A 22,757-nucleotide genomic window follows, 5' to 3' on the forward strand; every position below is an offset into this window, starting at 1 on the left:
ACTGGGGCCACAGGATTAAAGGGACACTCAAAGACAAGGCTGTTGTGGAGAAGTCAAATGAACTCTGCATCAGTCTTCACTGTAGAAGATATGAGGGAGATTCCCACATCTGAGCCATTCTTATTCTTTTAAAACGACAAATCTGAGGAACTGTCTCAGGCTGATGTTTCAAAAGAGGAGGTTTTAGAACAACTTGATAAATTAAACACTAATACGTCACCAAGACCAATTGGTATTCACTCAAGAGTTCTGAAGAAATTCAGCTATGAGAATACAGAACTACCAACTGTGTTATGTATCTTATTGTTCATATCAGCTACTGTATCAGATGGCTGGTAGATAGCTAATGTGATGCCAGATATTTTTTTTTTAATTTAAAGACTGTAATGATCCTGGAAATTACAGTCTGGTCAGCCTAACTTCAGTACCAGGCAAAGTGGTTGAACCTATGGTAAAGAACAGACTTATCAGACACAGAGATGAGCACAAGGGCTACGTCTACACGTGAAGCCTACATCGAAGTAGCTTATTTCGATGTAGCAACATCGAAATAGGCTATTTCGATGAGTAACGTCTACACGTCCTCCAGGGCTGGCAACGTCGATGTTCAACTTCGACGTTGCGCAGCACCACCTCGAAATAGGCGCTGTGAGGGAACGTCTACACGCCAAAGTAGCACACATCGAAATAAGGGTGCCAGGCACAGCTGCAGACAGGGTCACAGGGCGGACTCAACAGCAAGCCGCTCCCTTAAAGGGCCCCTCCCAGACACAGTTGCACTAAACAACACAAGATCCACAGAGCCGACAACTGGTTGCAGACCCTGTGCCTGCAGCATGGATCCCCAGCTGCAGCAGCAGCAGCCAGAAGCCCTGGGCTAAGGGCTGCTGCCCACGGTGATCATAGAGCCCCGCAGGGGCTGGAGAGAGAGCGTCTCTCAACCCCTCAGCTGATGGCCGCCATGGCGGACCCCACTATTTCGAAGTTGCGGGACGCGCAATGACTACACGGTCCCTACTTCGACGTTGAATGTCGAAGTAGGGCGCTATCCCCATCTCCTGATGAGGGTAGCGACTTCGACGTCTCGCCACCTAACGTCGAAGTTAACTTCGAAATAGCGCCCGATGCGTGTAGCCGTGACAGGCGCTATTTCGAAGTTAGTGCCGCTACTTCGAAGTAGCGTGCACGTGTAGACATGGCTAAGATGTTGAGGAAGAGGCAACACAGCCTTTGTAAAGAGATATCACATAAGAACATAAGAACAGCCATACAGGGTTAGACCAAAGTCCATCCAGCCCAGTAGCCTGTCTGCTGAAAGTGCCCAGTCCCAGGTGCCCCAGAGGGTGTGGACCAAAGACAGTGATAAAGTGATCTGTCTCCTGCCACCCATCTCCAGCCTCTGACAATCAGAGGCCAGGGACACCGTTCCTACACTTGGTTAATAGCCGTTTATAGACCTAACCTCCATGAATTTATCTAGCTCTTTGTTAAATTGTGTTATAGTCCCAGCCTTCACAGTCTCCTCTGGCAAGGAGTTCCACAGGTTAACTATGCGCTGTGTGAAGAAGAACTTTCTTTTATTAGTTTTAAACCTGCTACCCATTAATTTAATTTGGTGTCCTCTAGTTCTTGTATTATGGGCATAAGTAAATAACTTTTCCATATTCACCCTCTCCACACCTGTCATCACAGCTTACAATCTATTGGGATTCTTTGATTAAGGGCAAGTCATTTGACAGAGCATACCTTTCCTTTCAGTGGCAGCAGGTGAGTCAGCTGCTGCCCCCAACAGGAGCTACATAACTGATCAGTGCAACAGCACCGGTCAGTTTCCTGTCTCCTGTGAGCAGCAGAAAGCGGGGGGCCAGGATCCAGCTCCCCACCACTCACAGAAGTGGGGAATTGGTCAGCTTCCTGGATCCCCTGAGTGGTGGGCACCCCAGAACCAGGCACCAGCTCCCTGCCCCTCAGAGTCACATTAACCCAAGTTAGGTGCAGCTTGAATGCATGTATGTTAAGGTTCTACTGTAGACAGAAATAAATAGCTGAGGATCTGTACTGGGACCAGTGCTGCCCAATATGCTATAAATGATCTGGATAACAGACTAAACCATGAGATGGCAAAGTTTGCAGATAATACAAAATTACTCAAGACGGTTAAGTCCAAAGCAGACTGCAAAGAGTTACAAAGGGATCTCGCAAAACTGGAAGACTAGGAATCAAAATGACAGATGAAATGTTGACAAATGCGAAATAATACACATTGGAAAACATCCCAACAATTCATATACACAGCAGTGGTGGTCTAAATTAGCTGTTACCACACAGGACAGTGATTTAGGAGTGAATATGAATAATTCTCTGAAATCATCTGCTCAAACTGCAGCAACAGTTAAAAAATATAACCCAGTATTAGGAATCATTAAGCAAGGGATAAATGATAAAAAATATCATATACTATCATATAAAGTGATGGCATGCTCATACCCTGACTACTTTGTGCAGTTTTCAAAACAAAAAGCAGTCAAGTAGCACTTTAAAGACTAGCAAAATAGTTTATTAGGTGAGCTTTCGTGGGACAGACCCACTTCTTCAGACCATAGCCAGACCAGAACAGACTCAATATTTAAGACACAGAGAACCAAAAACAGTAAGCAAGGAGGACAAATCAGAAAAAGATAATCAAGGTGAGCAAATCAGAGAGTGGAGGGGTGGGGCAAAAGATGAAGAATTAGATTGAGTTAAGTATGTAGACGAGCCCCTATAGTGACTCAGAAAGTTCACATCACAATTTAAACCATGTGTTAATGTTCCGAATTTGAATATAAATGTCAATTCGTCTGCTTCCCTTTCTACAAAGGAGCGATAATTTCTTTTCAGTAACACACATACCTTGAGGTCATTGACAGAATGGCCCATTCCATTAAAATGTTGACTAACTGGTTTGTGGATCTGGAGTGTTTTGATGTCTGTTTTGTGCCCGTTGACCCTTTGTCTAAGGGAGTTAGAAGTCTGTCCAACATACAAAGCATCTGGGCATTGTTGACACATGATGGCATATATGATATATGATGTTAGTAGAGGAGCATGAGAAAGTGCCCGTGATTCTGTGAGTAAGCTGGTTAGGTCCAGTGATGGTACTTCCAGAGAAGATATGTGGACAAAGCTGGCAGCGGGCTTTGTTGCAGGGAAAGGTTCCAGGACTGATGTTCCTGGGGTATAGGCTGTGGCTGTTAGTAAGGATCCTCATGAGGCTGGGAGGTTGTCTGTAGGAGAGAACAGGCATGTCACCCAGGGCCTTCTGCAGTTTTGGTTGTCATGACTCAAAAAAGATATATGAGAATGGGAAAAAGTACAGAAAAGGGTACGAAAAATGACAGGGGGTGGGGCAGCTTCCATCGGGGCTTAAAAAGACTGGGGCTGTTCTGCTTAGAAAAGAGACAACTGAGTGGGGGATATGAACCATGAAAGGTCTGGCAAAAGTGAATGAAGAAATGTCATTTAGCCTATCACATAATGCAAGAATGAAGGGTCACCAACTAAATTAATAGGCAGAAGATTTAAAACAAATGTAAGGAAGTACTTCTTTACACAACCCACAGTATGCCTGTGGAGCTTGTTGTCAGGGGATAGTGTAAAGGAAGTTGTAAAAGTATAACTGAGTTAAAGAAGAATTAGATGCATTCATAGAGGATATGTTCATCCGTGGCTGTTAGCTAAGAAGGCCAGAAGTTCAACCCCAAACTCTGCGTATCCCTAAACCACTGACTGCTAGAAGCTGGGACTGGATAACAGCAGATGAAGGACTTGAATTGCCCTTTTCTGTTCACAAGCTCTGGAACACCTGGCACCAGCCACTGCTAGAAGACAAGATATTGGGCTAGTCAGAGCACTGGTCTGACCTAGTATGTCCTTATGCAGGTTGGCCAATGGTGGGGCAGGAGGGGACAAAGGGGGCAGGGAATTTGGCAGGGGTAGGGCTGACTGCACTAAGACCCCCCCCCTCCATCCTTGACCCTGCCCCTTCTGGAGAGAAGAAACCAGGCTGTCCCTCCAACCTTGCCCCTGGGCCCATGGTGGCTGTCAGTGCTGCTGGCCTTATGTTCTTATACAGTGGATAGTAGACAAGTTTTTACTTTCATTTTTTGCTGAGGTTTCTTTTGTCTTAACCACCTAGTAACAAGCTCTCGTTCCACCCAACTCTGCTGGTGATTGAGATCTCTTATGAGTTAGATCTCATTCATAAAAACAGTAGCCCATGGCATTCACCTAACTTCTCTCCCCATTTCTCTTAGTAACATGATGACCCAATGTCTGCCTGGAGTGCTTCGGTTCCATTCCTGTAACTTCTCCCTGCAGCTATTTCCTTAGTTTTAATTTCTACTGGGTTTTTTTTGTTGTTGTTGTTTTTAAAATATGTTATTTAAGGCATCTCCACACAAGTTAATCACAAACGCTGAATCACTTTCCTTTGATCAGTCTTTCCTTCTTGGATGTGCTAATAATAGTACAATTTACTATTATTAACACACTTTTATTATGTACTATAATCTTTCATCCCTAAAGTGTCCTTATTCCTTTCTAATTACTTTACACGCTTAAAGTGATATGCAAGTGCTGAGTTTGTAAAAGGAGTTCAGGTGGGTTAGGTGCTTAAATCCCATTGAAATTCATTGAGAGTCAGTTGCTCAACTCCCTTAGGCTCTTCCAAAAATCCCAGTCTACAACGTTAGCAGAAAGAAAATATAAAGTGTTTACAAATGTGAATGAATGGAGGGCAGTTGGAAAATGTTTTTTCATCTCCCTTCTGGATCTTTTTGCAAGGGGCTTGGAAGAACAGAAGCACAATAAATGATCAGATGTAATTATTTAGCAGATTGTCAAAAACACTGGTAAATTTTATTAGGATTTAGGCCTCCTCATGGTCATTTGTGTCTTTGAAAACCTATTCCATGTTGTGAGGTGTTGTCTAGTCAGCTCCAACCTGCTATCCAGTGACCTGATAACACTTCTTAGGCCAGAAGCTGAACTATGACGGAGGATTCCATTCCTACACCCTGATTGGCAGAATACCAGAGACCTAGATAGGTCCACCATTTCTATACAAACCCAGCACAAGAAAGGACAGAAGGTTGTTCATGTAACTAGGCTCCACCCTGCTCTGGACTGTGTGGCTACTGTACCCCAGCTTGCCATCCTGGACAGCTCAATTTGGCTTGACTCCTGTGGCTTCTGGTTCCAGACTCCAGTTTATCTCCTATCTATGACCTCTTGCTATCCTGAGGAGGCCTGTCTGTGACTCCTGATCCATGGATTTCATGTCCAATTTGTCTCCTGACTTTGACCCTCTGGCATCCTGAACCAGTTTGATTGGTTACTGATTTGTGGTTGTGCTTTCAAGTTTGTGTCCTGCTTCTGATCTCCTGGTATCCTGACCTGGAGGTCTCTTGACTCTCATCCCATTATTGCAAACCTTGGCTCCAACCAGTAGGTCTGGCTGCCCAGGAGCCAATTGTGACACTTATGAATTGGAGCAAAATGTCATTACCAAAACTGGGATGTGGTAATGACTCTCTTCCTGAGGAAAGGGCCGTTGGATCTTGAATGGCTGAATATCCAGGACCTCTCTTTTACAGCTCATCTGAACAAGGACTTAATGCTGTCATTCTGGCCTGCTTTATATCTCTTCAACACTAGAAGGAAGGGAAGCATCCAGTAAAGCACATGTGATCATTAATATAGATAATGCCAGGATGGTATGTCCTAAATATAATCTAAAAACACAAGATAAAAATAAAACCTCCTGCTTGATCATGATGTATCTGTCAGTCCCACAACGTGAGGTCTACATGACTGACAGCAACTTGGAGAACTTCACTGCTTGGAAAGCTGTCAAGAACAAATCCAGGACTTCTTTTTTGAACACTGCATTTCACTGTCTGTCCCTCTCTGTTTCATTCTGGTGAACAAGATGAGTATTGAAACAGCTCAAGATACCTGGGCCTCAGAAGATTCAGGGTGAGAAGTTTTTTGTTTTACTTCAGTGGGGCCCTTGGCCTGTATTGTATTTAGAGCAGTTGTGCTGACCTGAAATGCAAGCAGTGACTGGGAATACAGGTCAATCGAGCTTCCATTGGAATGCTGACATGTATGAATTCAAAGTTTGTTTATATGACTATTTGCTAATATCCACTTAAAATTTGATATTTTTATAAATCTCCCTGCTACGAAATTGATTTGCTAGAATATTCATAGAAGACAAACACAAAAGTGGCATGGATATATAGCAGAAAAACAGAATTCAGCTTTTATTCAAGCAAATATTCTCATTATTTTAGATAAACTTTAGCTCTGTTGTGAAATCTGAAAACAATTTAAATTCTTAAAGCATCTGAGAGGTTCAAAAACTTCGGAGTCTGTTAGCTTTGACTTTCCTAACTGAAATGCCATTTCATTTAAATAGCCTACATAATTAGGGTTTATACTGGATTTATTGTTCTTCTTTGAATACCCCTAACTAAATCCAGATCTCTTGTAGGTGATGTGGAGAACAGAGTAAAAAAGCAAGAAAATCAATGGGGTTGAAAGGGAGGGAAAAGGACAGAATAAATCTGTAGTTAGATATAGGTGTTTATTTCTGTATATCTATCCTATTCTATCCCCAGGCACTGCATTTATTTTTGATATTCCACTGATTGCAGAAACAGCTTTTTTTAGAGGATATAGGAAAAAGAATTGCTCAAATTACAATTAGCCCTGAGTACATTATACATTGTCTGCAGTGGAAGCTGCTGTAGAAGCTTCTTGAATAAAAATAGGGGGACAATAGGAGATACCTCATATGTCTCAATAGGAACAAAGAAGAAATAACTGGGCTATTTGTAATAAAGAAAGGACAAAAAGGAAATATTCAATTCTGCATTCAAACAGTATGAGAATTGCTGAGAAGAATCAGATATACACTTCATATTTGGATCTTGCCTCTGTGTGATAAGACAGACACAGAAGATTTTAATACAACACTTGGATGTTCTTGCTCTTCAGTCAGTCACTTACTGTATGTCTCCTGTGATGAGAAACAGATTCCAAGGTATTTTTTGAATGGTTTTTAATGTGGCAGGAGACAGGTTGCTTTACTTAGCTAGCCAGCAGGCCGTGTCTTCCTATGATACAGCACTGTTCTGTGCATGCAAATTGGTCACAGCTACTCTGCTTAAACTTGCTTCTTACAGCAAGCTAATGTTTTTACTTGAAGGAAAGAGTAAGAGGGAAAGTTCAGATAATAAATGTTTTATGACATATTAGGAAAAATGTAGTAAAATTTCACAAATAAGGAAGCTCTTGCATATATAGCCAAATCATCAATAGACAAACAATGCATGCTTTTTATCCAGTGTAATTCATAAACTTTTTCTTTGTGAAAAGGGGCTCCAGTACCCTTCCGGATATTGAAAGTTCTTCTCACTTACCAGTGGTATTATTATTATTTATTTATTTATTTATTTATTTATTTATTGGTTTATAATGCCACAGCACTTAGAGGTGCCAGCTGAGATCAGGGCCCCACTGTGCTAGGTGCTGTACATATACATAGAAAGGAGCAGTCTCTGCTCAAAGGGGTACATAGGCAAAATGGAATTTTGTAATTGACTGCTTTGCTTGTCAGATAAGGAGACTATGGTAGGATTTTCTTTAGAACCCCTAAATGCTGCACCTTAAGGCTACGTCTACACGTGAAGCCTACATCGAAGTAGCCTATTTCGATGTTGTGACATCGAAATAGGCTATTTCGATGAATAGCGTATACACGTCCTCCAGGGCCGGCAACGTCGATGTTCAACTTCAACGTTGCGCAGCCCAACATCGAAATAGGCGCAGCGAGGGAACGTCTACATGCCAAAGTAGCACACATCGAAATAGGGATGCCAGGCACAGCTGCAGACAGGGTCACAGGGCGGACTAGCGCTTCCGGGGCAACAGCTAGCCGCTCCCTTAAAGGGCCACTCCCAGACACACACAGCCTGCACAGCACGCGGTCTGAGGAGCCATAGGCACACAGACCCCGGGCGACGCAGTCATGGACCCCCAGCAGCAGCAGCAGCAGCAGCTAGAGGTCCACCCAGCCCTCCCGGCAGGAGCAGGGCTTGCCCTGACCCATGCCATGTGGGAGGCAGCTGAGCACCTCCTTGCCCCAGGGGAGGAGATGCCCCCAGGGCAGCAGGGCTCAACCCCTACCCATGCAGCACCCCACTCCACCCCCCGCCTCACACGCCGGCGGCTGTGGAGCTACCCCACCAGCACTGACTGGTGGGAGCGGCTGGTGCTTGGGGAGTGGGACGACGACCACTGGCTCAGGAACTTCAGGATGAGCCGGCAGACATTCCTGGAGCTGTGCCAGTGGCTCACCCCCGCACTCAGGCACCAGGACACTGCCATGCGGCGTGCCCTCCCTGTGGAGAAATGGGTCGGCATCGCTGTCTGGAAGCTGGCCACTCCGGACAGCTACCGATCCGTGGGCCAGCAGTTTGGTGTCGGAAAGGCCACCATCGGGGCTGTCTTCATGGAGGTAAGCGAACCCACGGGGGGAGGCCAGGGCAGGGCAGGGGGGCCAGAGCAGGGCAGGGCAGGGCAGGGCAGGGCAGGGCAGGGCAGGGCAGGGCCACGCACACCCTTCTCACCCCTCATTGGGGCTGTCCCATGTGCTTTCTCTGCAGGTCGTGCGTGCCATCAACGCCATGCTCCTGCACAGGCTCGTGAGGCTGGGGGACCCACATGCCACCATCGCCGCCTTTGCCACCCTGGGCTTCCCCAACTGCTTCGGCGCTCTGGATGGGACTCACATCCCCATCCGCGCCCCGCATCACAGTGGCGGACGATACCTCAATCGCAAGGGCTACCATTCTGTCGTCCTGCAGGCCTTGGTGGACAGCCGGGGACGTTTCCAGGACATTTACGTGGGCTGGCCTGGCAGCACCCACGACGCCCGGGTTTTCCGGAACTCGGGCCTGTGCCGCCGGCTGGAGGCGGGGACCTACATCCCCCAGCGGGAGATCCCTCTGGGGGACACCACCATGCCCTTCTGCGTCATCGCAGATGCGGCCTACCCCCTCCGGCTGTGGCTCATGCAACCCTACACAGGCCATCTCTCGGCTAGCCAGGAGCGCTTCAACGAGCGCCTGAACCGTGCGCGCCAGGTGGTGGAGCGCTCATTTGGCCACCTGAAGGGACGCTGGAGATGTCTCCTGACCCGCCTGGATGCGGGCCCCAACAACACCCCCCAGATTGTGGGTGCCTGCTGCGCCCTGCACAATTTGGTCGAGAGCAAGGGGCAGACCTTTCTGCAGGGCTGGGCTGCGGAGGCCCGCAGGGCACACGTCCAGCCACTTGCTGCCCCCAGTCGGCAGGTGGCCTCCGAGGGGACCCGGGTCCGGGAGGCCCTGCGGGCCCACTTCGAGGACCAGGCCGCGGGGTTAACTCTGCCCAGGCCCCCTACTGCCCGCTCCTTCCTCCCCCACACTCCTGCCCCAACGCCCACACCATGGAGCACCCCACTGCCCCCCCGCCACTTGTCCTGGACAAATGACAGCACGCACTTGTGGCTGAACGTAAATTTTTTTTTTTCTTTCCGAACCCTTTTTTTTTGGGTGTAAATAAATATGTGAACCACAAACAGAAAACTAGGTACAAACGTTCAACAAAAGCAATATGTACAACAATAAAACAATGCAAAGAAACAACTGTGTGCCATAAATAATAAAACGAAAACCAGGGAGGAGAAAGGGGAGAACTATTAACATGGGGGGGACGGGGCAAATGTGGGGACCAAAAAAACAGGGTGCAACTATATACAAGGGGGGGGGGCCACGTCCCGGGCCCCTCGCCCCTATAGGCCGTCACTGGGCGTGGCCGGCCGGGAGCCCCGCCGCGCTCGCAGCCTGGTCTGTGGCTGGGTGGGAGCGGGCTGGACCGGAAGGTATGGGGGCCGGCGAGTGTCAGGTGGCTCCAGGGGTCCCTCGGCGCTCTGGCCCTCGCGGGTGGGTGGCGGGGCGATGGCGGACAGGCCGGCGACGGGCGGAGCAGCTGGTGATGGGGCTGCAGGAGCAGGCAGGGCGGGCGATGTTTCGGCCGGCGCGGCATGGGGGGCCAGGTAGTCCACCAGGCGGTTAAATGGCTGCATATAGGCCCCCCATGCCTCCTGACGCCAGGCCAGTGCCCGCTCCTGCAGCTGAAGGTGCTGCTCCATGACCTCCAGCTGCCGACGGAGGATAGCCAGCAGCTGGGGGGTCCGTCGCCGGCAGCGGTTGGAGGCGCGGAGTCTGCCGTCTAGCCCGCCGCGGGGCCGGTCGGTCCTCGGCCGAGGGGCTGCCCTGGAGCGATGGTCCCGGAGGGCTCTCTGGGATGACTGACACCTCGCCAGCACTCTCTTCCGGTCCTTCTGATGGTGCAGGTGCGGGACACAGGAGAGGAGGCGGGGAAGAAGAATGGAGACAGGCGTTAGTGTGGGCCCCGAGCTGTGGCCTTTGTCCCCCCAGCCCTGTGCTGCAGGTTCCCCATCCCCGTCCCCGGGAGATGCTGCTGTGATGGATGGGGTTCAGGGGTCCCCCTGCCCTGCACCCCGTCCCCTGGTGGGAGCGACTCTCACTTCACCCCGCAGGGTCTGAGAGCAGGAGAAGTTTCTTAGGCCACACATGGCCACTTTCTGCCAGGAGTGACAGCACCAGCTGTCGGAAGAGACAGTCCTTCCAACCTGTCCTGGGGAGAAGACCCCAAGGGGGGCCCCTCTGGGATGCAGCTTTCCCCCTCCTCAGGCTGGCTGCCTACCAGCTCTCCCTTCCCCTAGCCTCTACCTGTGGCCCCCGCCCTCGCCCCCCAATTCCAAGCCAGCTTGGCTCCTCCCTCCTGTTTGTTCAGGGCAGAGGTGTCACCTGCCAGCTGTAGCGCCAGGATCCTCCTTTGGCCCTGGGAGCTCTTCGGCTCTTGTGGCTCATATGTAGCCTGAGTCTCCCTTTGGCACTCCCCCTACTCCATCACATGCTGCTGCTGCGGGGTGTCCCACCCCCTCCTCCCGGGGGCCCCTCGAGGTTCCGCTCCCCCCTGGCCCGGGGATGGGGCATGGCACTGTCATGCAGGGTGTGGGGGGGGCACGGGGCTGATGGCTGCAGTGCTGTGAGGGCCATGGCCCTGGTGTCCTTGGGGCCATGGCCATGTGAGCATGTGGGGGGCCCTGGACACATATCTCTTACCCCGCCCCTCAAGCCCAGGGGTGTCCACCAGAGAGGGGTACCTACCTGTGGGTCCGCTCCCACGGTCCGGAGATCCCCGGGGGTCGGAGGCCCGGCTGCTGCTCTGGGATGGCAGGAGGAGGATCTGCAGGCTGGATTCTGCGGAGGAGGAGCCCCCCTCCTCCTCCTCCTCCTCCTCCTCCTGCCGCAATGTCCCGGGGTTGGCCTCCGGGGGGGGCCCCCGGGGTGCGGGGCTTGCCTCCGGGGCGGACTCCGTCTGCAGGGCCTGCTGGGGCTCGTCAGCCGAGGTGTCAAGGGTGGCCGGAGGGGAGGAGGTGTGCTGGGAGCCCAGGATGTCCCTGAGCTCCCTGTAAAAGGGGCAAGTGACGGGGGCGGCCCCAGATCGGCTGGCCATATCCCGGGCCCGGGCGTAACCCTGCCGCAGCTCCTTGACCTTACTCCTGACGTGGTCAGGAGTGCGGGCAGGGTGACCCTGGGCAGCCAGGCCATCGGCCAGCCGAGCAAACGCATCCGTGTTCTGCCTCTTGCTCCCCATTACCTGGAGCACCTCCTCCTCGCTCCAGAACCCCAGCAGGTCCCGCAGCTCGGCCTCCGTCCAGGAGGGACCCCGCTGCCGCTTCCCAGCCTGGCTGCCCTGGCTCCCCTTGGGGGGGGTCCCCTGGGGGCGCTGGGGGGGCTGCTGGCCAGCCATCGCCGCTCTGTGGGGTTGAGGGTGCTGCAGGCTGCCCGCGTGTGCAGGCTGCAGGCTGCCCGCGTGTGCAGGCTGCAGCCTGCACGTTCCCTCAGCTTCCTGCAGAGGAAGGGAGGGGGAGGGGACCTTTAAGGGGCCGCTCCATGTGGCCACCAGTGAGCTGAGGGGCTGGAGAGAGCGTCTCTCAACCCCCCAGCTGATGGCCGCCATGGAGGACCCAGCAATTTCGACGTTGCGCGACGCGGATCGTCTACACTGTCGCTACTTCAACGTTGAACGTCGAAATAGGGCGCTATTCCTATCCCCTCATGGGGTTAGCGACTTCTACGTCTCGCCGCCTAACGTCGAAGTTAACTTCGAAATAGTGCCCGACACGTGTAGCCGCGACGGGCACTATTTCGAAGTTAGTGCCGCTACTTCGAAGTAGCGCGCACGTGTAGACACAGCTTAATTGTCCAGAGTGGTCACTACTGAGTCATGGGTCGACTATCTCCAATCTTCAGGTAGGAATAAGCTGCCACTGTCACTTTCCCAGTCCATTCAGGTTGGAAAATACAGACACCTGGAATGGGAATCAAAACTAGACCACCTGCATAGTACAATCAAACTGGCCTGCAGTTTTGTTTGAGAACTAGCATGCACTTCATTGCTGCTCTTTCTTTCCTTTGCTGTGTTCCTGTCCTGTTCAGACTCACCTTAGATCTGTAGGATGCTAGCAGAAACTGAAATTTTGATGATCTCACAGGTGAACTTTTCTTGGATATGCCAAGCATGCACACTCCAATGCCTAACGCTTTTGTCCAAATCGTGCCTGAAGCACAGACTATTGCAAAACTGAATCTAGCCATCTTGTTCATTTCACTACTGTTCTAGCAGCAGCAACCATAAGGTACTGAAAACCTAAGCTTGGAAATCCCCTTTCAATTAGGCCCTGAGGTGGACTGGGGGGCTAGAGTATTGCCAGTAGGCTGTGCATGGGTTGAAGGCACATAAAGCTAAAAGGAGTCCCAAGCACATCCCTGAGAGGAAAAAGAGACCAGAGCTGCTTGGGCATTGAGCTCACTGGAAGGGCAGATCTTTGGGTTTTTGACAAGGAAACTTCTTCTTCTGCTGGTGCTTGTATTTGTGTTCAGGGAAACAGGGATCTGTGTACATTCTGTGTGCAAAAAATGATTAGACCAAAAATATTCCTGATATCCTCAATCTCCCATTCTAACGGAAACAATATTGTAAAGCTCTGAACACTGAGTAGCTGCTCAGGCCAAAGGAGCAACACTATACAGGCTGACGTTTTTGAAGCTGACTTGGGGAGCCAGACACATGTCTCCCAGTAACTTTATTTGGGTGGAAAATTTCACCCTAGCTGGATACACCAGTTAAGGACAGATATATAACCTAATACTGCCCACAGCTCAATCTCTAATCTGTCCTATTAATGTTCACCTTACCTCTGTAGGTTACTAACCTTAGATCTATTGAGATTTCTTAACTCGACTTTTCTTCAAAGAGATGTTTTCAATCTCCTCTGCCTCTAATCTTCCAGACTCTGATTAGAGCCAGCAGAGCAAGCAACAAAACACCCACAGTTTACCTAGCCTGACTGGAAGCAGGGCGTTCCAGAAAACTTGTAAATGAGCCAGTTCGTAAATCTGCAGATTCAAGAGGTTCCCACGTAAGCATGCAAACTCTGGGCTGTTTATCTAAATTGAACCACTAAGCCTTCTTCAGTTTGCCCATCAATAACGCTGGCTCTCACTCGCTTGTTGCACACAAGTCTCAGCTTAGCACCCCTGCTTTTCAGGAGCAGTCAATGTGATGGGCAGCACTCCCATGTGCTGTGCTGTGATGTGATGTGACAGGCAACCTGTGTCCTGTGGGCTGCATGTGTCCCACTGCTGCTCCACCTGAGGCCTGTGGACCTCCTGTGTACACCCTCCTCATGTGCCTCTCGCACACTGGGGCACTGGAGCACCACACTTCCTACTCCTACTCCTCCCTCCCAGAGTTAGAACACTACAGATCAGCTGTTTGCAGCTGTTCAAGCTCTGGGAGGGAGAGGAGTAGGGGTGGAGCACAAATCAGGTGATTCACTGCTCTCTGAGGCCATGTCTACATAGGCAGCCTCTGTCACCAAAACTGGGCTTTTGTCGACAAAACTCGCCGAGCATCTGCATGGTTAAAGTGCTCTGTCGAGAGTTTGTCGGCAAAACTCAGCTGTTCAGTCGGCAGCGTTATACCTCTCCTGGCTCAGGTATAATGTCTCTGTCAACAGTGTTTTGTTGACAGAGTGCCCGTGGAGACAGTTCTGTCAACAGAGAGGGCTCCTGGTTCACTGGTAAGGGAGGACTTCCAATATCCGAAAGGGTTCTGGAGACCCTCTTCGCTAAGAAAAAGTTTATGAATGACACTGGATAAAAAACATACATTGTTTGCCTATTGATGATTTGGCCCTATATGCTACAGCTTCCTTATTCGTGTAATTTGCTGTTTGCAGCACTTCCGGTTAGCTGTTCTGTTAAGAGAGGACAGAGCAGTCCAGCTGCTCTCTGTTGATAGAGCAGCTTGCTTTTTCAAACCGCTTTTATGTGTAGATGCAATCTGTCTACAGAGATACTGCTGGGGTTTCTTGTCAACAGTGACCTTTGTCAACAGAGGCTTCCCACGTAGATGTAGCCCAAAAGTGCTAGATGGGAGGGGGAGGGGGAGGGGAGGCAGCGTGTGGCTCCCAGTGCATGAGAGGCGCGTGGGGTGAGGGACAAAGGGGTGGTCCATGGGCTGTAGGTAGAACCTCAGTGTGCTGCATGCTGCTGCAGCCCACTAAGGTGAAGGAGGCCACTCATGCGGCCCATTTAGTCTTCTTGTTCGCCCCCTCGCTAATCTACAGACACTTAAACAGAGCTGTAAATGACCTCTTCAGAGACCCGTAGAGGCAGCTATACTTTCTGGGCACCATCCAAACCCTATTCAAGTTAGTGGGAGTCCTGTCTTGGAATTCAAAGGCCTTTGGATCAGGCCTTCTGTCCTGGAGGGAAGCATGATACTGCACTGTTGAGTAGAACCCTGCAAATGTGGATATCAGTGGATCCTCCAGATCACATATTGGTTGACTCCAATTTTTTTTATCAAGAGCCCTGCAAATCTGCGACTACCTGCTTTATATCAATGGATATCTGCATGTTATCCACTGACCCTTCACTGATTGGATGTTGATACCAGTTTTGTATCTGCAGAGGGCTGCATTGGTAAGGGCTTCCCTAAATATCTCCCTTTGAGTGTGTGTTCAGACAGAGCATAAATCAGGTGATTTGCACTCTCCAACAGTGTTGAGGGGTGGGGGGAAGAACTGGTAAGTGTGGGACTCCCATGCCCTGGTGCATGAGAGGCAAGTGGGGAAGGGGTGGACAGGGGGAACAGGGATGCAGGTGAAGCCCCGGGGGGCTGTGGGCTGCTGTGACCTGCTGGGATGAAGAAGGGCCACTCATGCTGCCCACTCCCTGTTTGTGGCCGCCCTTCCCTGATGTTGGGTGTTAGCTGAGAATGGTTGTGCTTTGCTTTGGAAAAAGTACAACACATGTTGGCTGCACAGCAAAGTGTTCAACTCGCATAGCTTGAGTTGGTGGTGTGAGCTGTCTCAGGGATCTGGAGGATCTTTATATGTGTTAAAAATATGTGTTGTTGGGAGCAATTTGGTGCATCTAAAAGTGTTGTTTTAAGAGCTGTTCAGGAGCATTTGTGTAAGCAGCAGAGATGCCCTGTGCGGCACGGAGGTAGAAGTAGTAGCCAGGGCAATGGTGAACTCCATCTGAGGCAGAGCAATCAGTTCAAAGCTCCTGTCAGTTGGGTGGCAGAGTTTTAAGCAGGGGCTACCCGGCACCCCAACATCACATCACTGTTAAAGTAAATGGGATGCATGTTAAAGGGGAGAAAATCTCCATAGAGCATGTGAGAGATGAGACCCCATGCCTCAGGCTGCCTACTAGAATGGATTTTGCATCAAAAGTGACATTATTTATTGAAACATATGCTTTGCCTTAACACTAACAGTAACCAACACAGAACAAGCTCAATCACATAATGAACCCCCTAGTTTAAGTTCTCTTAAATATTCCCGTCTGCAGCTCACCTACACATGGGCACAAAGCTGGTGAAGTGTGAAAGGTATAACACTTTTGTTTCACTTAATTATATTGTTATGGTCTTTTATGATGCATTCATGCATTTTCTGCAGCATGTAACATTGGATAACTATTTACTGAATACCAGAAAACCACTGTGCCTTCTTCGTAATGGAATGGCAAAGGTGTTGCAGGGCATGAAGGAGGTGCTTTGGTAGAGGTGTACAGAAACCCAGGCGTGGAATAACTGGCACTTGGTGCAGATTAAAGTCAAGGAACATTTTTACAGTAGCTTAGGACCCATCAGCTCTGTATAGTTTTAAATAGTCATACCAGCCCCTCACGTTCAAGAGCACTAAATAAAACCCGTGAAGGGAAGGGAAGTGAAGAAGAGGTATAGGCCATCTTTCTACATGCAGAAGACAGGGTAGGGTGAGAAGCTCTTCATCAAAGGAACCCAGCTACCTTTCCAATCTCTTGCTCAACCCTTTAGCCACCTCTCAGCACAGACTTATTTCTGACCTGAGATAGGAATTTTTGTAGACACAAACAAAGGATGAATAAAGTAAATTCCACTGGCCAGCTGCTGTAGTCGGGAACTCCATCTGTCATGCTATCAGATGTATCCGTGTTATTTGTGAAGACTCAGTGCCTAATGCTGGATCTTATTTGCATATCTACTACAGTTCACGTTTCCTGTGTGTGAAGTAAACTGGTACTTAGCGGTGACATCTGCTGAGGAAAAAAATGAATTGTTTGTAAATATCTACTTCAGCACTAACTGAGGAAGATAACTATTTCACACCCCTGCCATTTGTTGTAGCCCTTTCTCCAGCTTCCTCTGCTCCTGTGTTGTTTAGCCACGGTGCTTTGGATCTGGTTGTGGGAAACAAGAAAAGTACAGCCGACAATAAGAGGCCAAAGTTATGTAAAGAATGAATCTGATCTAATGAGGATTGTGATAGCGGTTGAGTCTTAGCCCACTAACACTCAGTCAGCCACACTTGCTTATCTGATGTTCACACCATTCACGCACATGTGTTACAGGCATTCTTACAGAGACACAAAAGCACACATGGGCTACGTCTACACGTGAAGCCTACATCGAAATAGCTTATTTCAATGTAGCAACATCGAAATAGGCTATTTCGATGAGTAACGTCTACACGTCCTCCAGGGCTGGCAACGTCGATGTTCAACTTCGACGTTGGGTGGCACCACATCGAAATAGGCGCTGCGAGGGAACGTCTACATGCCAAAATAGCACACATCGAAATAAGGGTGCCAGGCACAGCTGCAGACAGGGTCACAGGGCGGACTCAACAGCAAGCCGCTCCCTTAAAGGGCCCCTCCCAGACACAGTTGCACTAAACAACACAAAATACACAGAGCCGACAACTGGTTGCAGACCCTGTGCCTGCAGCATGGATCCCCAGCTGCAGCAGCAGCAGCCAGAAGCCCTGGGCTAAGGGCTGCTCCCACGGTGACCGTAGAGCCCCGCAGGGGCTCGAGAGAGAGCGTCTCTCAACCCCTCAGCTGATGGTTGCCATGGCGGACCCCGCTATTTTGAAGTTGCGGGACGCGCAACGACTACACGGTCCCTACTTCGACGTTGAACGTCGAAGTAGGGCAATATTCCTATCCCCTCATGGGGTTAGCGACTTCGAAGTCTCGCCGCCTAACGTCGAAGTTAACTTCGAAATAGCGCCCGGCGCGTGTAGCCGTGACGGGCGCTATTTCGAAGTTAGTGCCGCTACTTCGAAGTAGCGTGCACGTGTAGACACGGCTATGAAGAAGTAGATGTCACAAAAACCAAGCTCCCTGCCCACACACACAAATGCAGATAGTCACAATCGTATATACCCACACAGCTAAAACATTGCTTGGAAAATAAATGTGAAGTAGAAGACATAACGCTAAAGAGATTTGTGAATGGCATCTGCTTAATCGGTAGCCACTGACGTCAGTGTAGCCATTGGTCATGTACAGCTGTGGCACCCATCACCTCAGGCAACTGAGGAAGACTCAGGAAAACTGACGAAAACTCAGGCAGGATTCTACTAGCAGTGCCTTCTCTGCCCTGTTGTCTCTAAGCTAGAGGTGGCTGGGATTCCATTCCTAGTGCATGTGCACATGAAGAGGGACAGCAGAGCTATTTTTCATTTCACTAGTAAAAGATACCGTGTATTCTTCCACTGACCACATAGCCCAGGAGGAAAAGTCACCTTGGATCTCATTAACTGATAACACTCAGGTGGGTCACTGTGCCCTGAACACTATCAGATGCACTGGTGATAAATATCTCCCTGTCACCCTATTGCTTCATGACCCTGTCCATCCTCATCACGTAATTAAATCAAGGCTTCTTCTAACCCCTGCCTCAGCTCAAAGTCAGAATGGTGAATGTTTTTAAGAACAACCTCTGCCCCCGCATTCACTCCTGCCCCGATGTACACAAAATAGACATAAAAAGCCATTCCCTGATTTTACGTATGAGGGACTGAAATAAAAAAGTGATGTTTGGTTGGTCTGTAAATACTGAACTGTGAGCTGATTCTCTAAGAAAGCAGTCCACACATGACGTACAGTCCCAACTAAGCTTCTTCCTGAGGTTTGGCTTTATTGGTGGAGACAATTAGTCTGTAACTCAAAGTTTAGCTCAAAGTTTCTCTCTTCTTTCCCCTGTAGGCTACTCCTAAGGTCCCTTCTTCAGGACAGCTCAGCCCATTACACTGCACCATGTTTAAGGGAGGCAGTCAATGTTAAATGTATGATAATGATTGTCTGTTAAGATTTTGTAATGGTCTGAATATGCCCATCTCCAGGCACAAAGCAATGGAGAAATAGAGAAAGACAACAATCTCCAAAGCACTGATGCAGCAGTGATGGCAGGAAATGCTGGGACATGTCAGCCTTGAAAAAAACAAAACAAAAAAAAAACAATAATTCAACTATAACGACTAGCAAACATTGGAGTGAAGAAAGTAAGGCAGCAGGTTATGGATGGACTTATAGCACAGCCCTATAACACAATGGCTACGTCTACACTAGCCCCAAACTTCAAAATGGCCACGCAAATGGCCATTTCGAAGTTTGGGGCTCGTGTAGACATGGTCATGATGTTCTGGACACAATGCTCATGGGGTCCTCAAAGTTTCTCTTTTCTAGTTTCACAAAAAAAAGAGCAATCGCTGTAGCACCTTGAATACTAACAATTTTATTTTTTAGGTAGTGAGCTTTTTGAGTAAGACCCACTTCATCAGAATTTTGTTTTGTTATAAAGCTACAGACTAACACGCATATACCTCAGAGTCTTTTTTCAGTTGATTTGTTTTAATTGTCATGCACAACCTAGTTTCATCCAGAACCAGAAATACAAATACACTAATCCTATAGGACCTGCTATTCATGTAGTATTTCCGGCTCCCTGGAATTCCCCCTCACCAAATGTCACCATGCTTGAGTGTGGGTCACAGCTGAATATGCAAAGTTCAGGACAGACTGCTGAGAAATAGGGCAGAATCCAACACTAATGCTAGAATATCCACCATTTTGGACATTCTGGCATCCAAAGCACTGATTCAAACTGGTGGGTATTCTAGCATTAGTTTGTACCAAGCCAATAACAAAAGTTGACTGCTGTATCACCACACTTGTTACGAAGAAGTAAAAAATGCAGTCTTCTTTGACATTTCAGCTCTGATTGCACCATTCACTGGAATCTACAATGACTGGTTAATGAAAACCAATTTCATTGACTATCAGGTCCTTCTAATCCCAAGAGATCAGCCTTTTAGCCAAGTCAATATATAATTAAAATCTTACTTAATTATTATGCAGCTGCCACTCCTTTAGTAATTAAAAATTAAAGGTTTGTTTAATAATAAAAGAAGAGAGCTAAGAATGGTTAATAGAGCGTATGCATACAAATAATTGCTAAGTCCTTATATCAGATTTGTAGCAGTGACGGAATAGACAGCTGTCTTATGAAGTCTCTCTTATAGCTTCCAAAAGATCGGAAGGTTCTCAGTCCATAGTTAAAAATGCTCCTTTTCATGGTGCATCCGCAGCCCAGGAAAACGGGCCAGAAAAGAGGCAGAATGGAGATCTCTCCAGAGTCTTTTTTATATCCTCTTCCATGTGCCCGCCCCAGCTCCCTGCCTCTTCCCACACCTGCAATGTCTCCGCCCTGCTCCCACTGCACCCTTTCGTGTTGACCCTCCCCAGTGACATGGCCCAGGGGATTAGCAGGGGTCCTGGTTCCAGGAGAAGGGGCCACCCTTTGACCCCCTACACTCTCTGATCGTGGCAGAAGGATGGAAATGAAGTTTCTTGGCCACTGTTGTTTGGGAGATCCCTCTGGTCCCCCAGCTCCCAGCAGCTGGTGAGTGGGGGGTGGGGGGTGGGGATTGGGGAGAGGGAGGACAATCCCAGAGGCTGGCAACAGGCCCCCACTTGTCACTTGGGGAAGGGGGATTAGGGGAAGATGTAGGACAACCCCCTGCACTTGCCGATGGTGGGAAGCAGATGTCGCTGGGGTAGCAGAGCAGCTGGGGCCAGTCATTCTGCTTCCCTGCTGCTACTGGTGAGTGTGGGAGAGGGCCTGAGCCCTGCTGCCAGTGTCAGGGCCTTAACCCCTCTACTAATACCTTGGCCCCTGCGGGGACCCCCAAAGCATAGGGCCAGGGGTTGTTATGAGCTGGGCTCTGCCTGCCAGCTGCCAGCACCTTGGCCCTATTTTCCACAGCATTGAGGTCACATGACCCTTTGTGTCCCTCTCCATGTGTTGCCCCCGCCTGTACTTTTCCTTTTCCTTCTGTCTAATAAGAACCGGATCAAGCTGGCCAAGATGGTATATTGTGCAAGTCTGTCGTGAGCCTATGACCAAATAGCAGCAGCTAAAAGCAACGTTCCAAACACTTTGGTGCCAGAACAAGCGAGCCAGGTCTGATAGTGACTGGTATGACTCTGTGCTGTGCTTATGCTTTTCCAGCAGTGAGCTTGCAAGTGAGTGAGAAGCTACATTTTCTGCCTTCACTGTTCTTTTCTTTTCCCTTTGGTGTGTGTGTTGGCTTGTTTTAGCAACGAAGGGTCCTGTGGCACCTTATAGACTAACAGAAAAGATTTGAGCATGAGCTTTCGTGAGCACAGACTCACTTCATCAGTCTGTGCTCACGAAAGCTCATGCTCAAAACTTTTGTGTTAGTCTATAAAGTGCCACAGGACCCTTTGTTGCTGTTACAGATCCAGACTAACACGGCTACACCTCCGATACTTGGCTTGTTTTGTTTTCTAGAATATGGGATTGGACTTTAACAACAGCAGTGAAAACAGTAGATCTCCTCCGTCTCCACTAATTACTTCTCCTTTTCCCGAAAAGAACAGTTATCATTGAAGAGATTATTGAATGAGGGTTGGGATTTTTTCTTTAAAGACTTTCTGCAGCTGTCGGGAAAGGGAACAAGGGACCATGTTAAAACAAGAGCCTTAATACTTCACATTGCAAATGCTTTAACTGTTTTTCCTTCTTCTCTATACCTCTAATGGAGGGTTGAAAGGATTTGTAATAGTGTTGACATGATACAGAGCATGCTGAGGTCTCTGTATGTGAAATCCCAAACCCTGTTTAAAATTGTTTATTATTGCACATTTTCAGGTTGATGCTAATATCTTTGATTTCTTGGGCCCTTTATTCCAGCTGTATTAATAGTCTCCCTCCAGCTTTTCTCCAATCCCCTGCACATCCATGCACCTTACATGAAGCCTGACTTAGCCATATTGGCAGTTCGACTTTTTGGGGATGGCATGCCTGTGGCTAAATCCAAAACCATCATGCCATACAAGGACAGCACAACTTCTCTGCGCCACCATTACTGCCACCACAAAGCAATGTAGTACTTCTAGTATAAACTTGCCCCACGTCTCAAATGCCTGGTGGTGTTTGGGATTCATCTGGAGCCAGTAGAAGTGACAGTGTTATCTGGGAGCCTCTCTTTGGCCCAGTCTGGTGAGGATGTTTCTCAGGATGAGGATGGATAAGGTCTGGGGTTTTTTGATGTCTGGATTTTTACTCCTCTTATTTATCAGTTATAATTGTCCCACAGTCCTTGAGTCTCAGAAGGGGTAGCCGGGTTAGTGTGTAGCTTCACAAATAACAAACAGTCTGGTAGCACTTTAGAGACTAACACATTTATTAGGTCATGAGCTCTCCAGGGTAAGACCCACTTCTTCAGATTATTGATGTTAATAAATGCCTTTCTGTTTAAATACGTGGTGGTGAATGGGGCACAGGGGTGTGGCAAAATGCACCTCAGCCTGCTCTGCACAGGTGCCCCGCCACTTGGTGGGATGTGTGCGTGGTGCCAGTGGCAAAGGCAGCCCCTGCAGCAGTTTCCTTGGCATGGCTCTTTCTGTCCTGGCGCAGCCATGCTACTCCTGTGACTCCTACTCGGGCCTACCTAGCTCCTTCAGCCCTGGCATGGCTCCTACAGCTCCAGATGGGAGCAGCATGGCTTCTGCTGCCCCAGTGCAGCCTTCGGCCCACGCGGTGTGGTGTGGCTTCTGCTGCCCTCAGGTGGCTGCAGTGCAGCTTCTGCTGCACAGTTGTGGCCGTGGGCTGGCATGGCGTGGCTCCTGCAACTCCAGCAGCCCCAGCTCCAGTGGCAGTGGCTCCGTTGAGTCATTGGAATAGACGGTGGCAGCGGAGGG

At 49.0% G+C, this 22,757-nt stretch overlaps 1 protein-coding gene across 8 annotated transcripts in view; it reads left to right on the forward strand.

Moving 5' to 3' along the window:
- The window catches only part of CHRM2 (cholinergic receptor muscarinic 2), a 128,045-nt gene that overhangs the window by 78,910 nt on the left and 26,378 nt on the right, over nt 1–22,757 (forward strand). For 2 of the 8 annotated variants that reach the window (XM_075006808.1, XM_075006851.1), the window contains one exon: nt 5,017–6,018. The exons of the other annotated variants lie outside the window; for them this stretch is intronic. The gene's annotated coding sequence lies outside the window, so the exon portion shown is untranslated. The remainder of the gene's footprint in view (nt 1–5,016; nt 6,019–22,757) is intronic. 8 annotated transcript variants of the gene reach the window in all.

This window comes from Carettochelys insculpta, chromosome 1 (genome assembly GCF_033958435.1).
Source record: "Carettochelys insculpta isolate YL-2023 chromosome 1, ASM3395843v1, whole genome shotgun sequence".
NCBI classification, from domain to species: Eukaryota; Metazoa; Chordata; order Testudines; family Carettochelyidae; genus Carettochelys; species Carettochelys insculpta.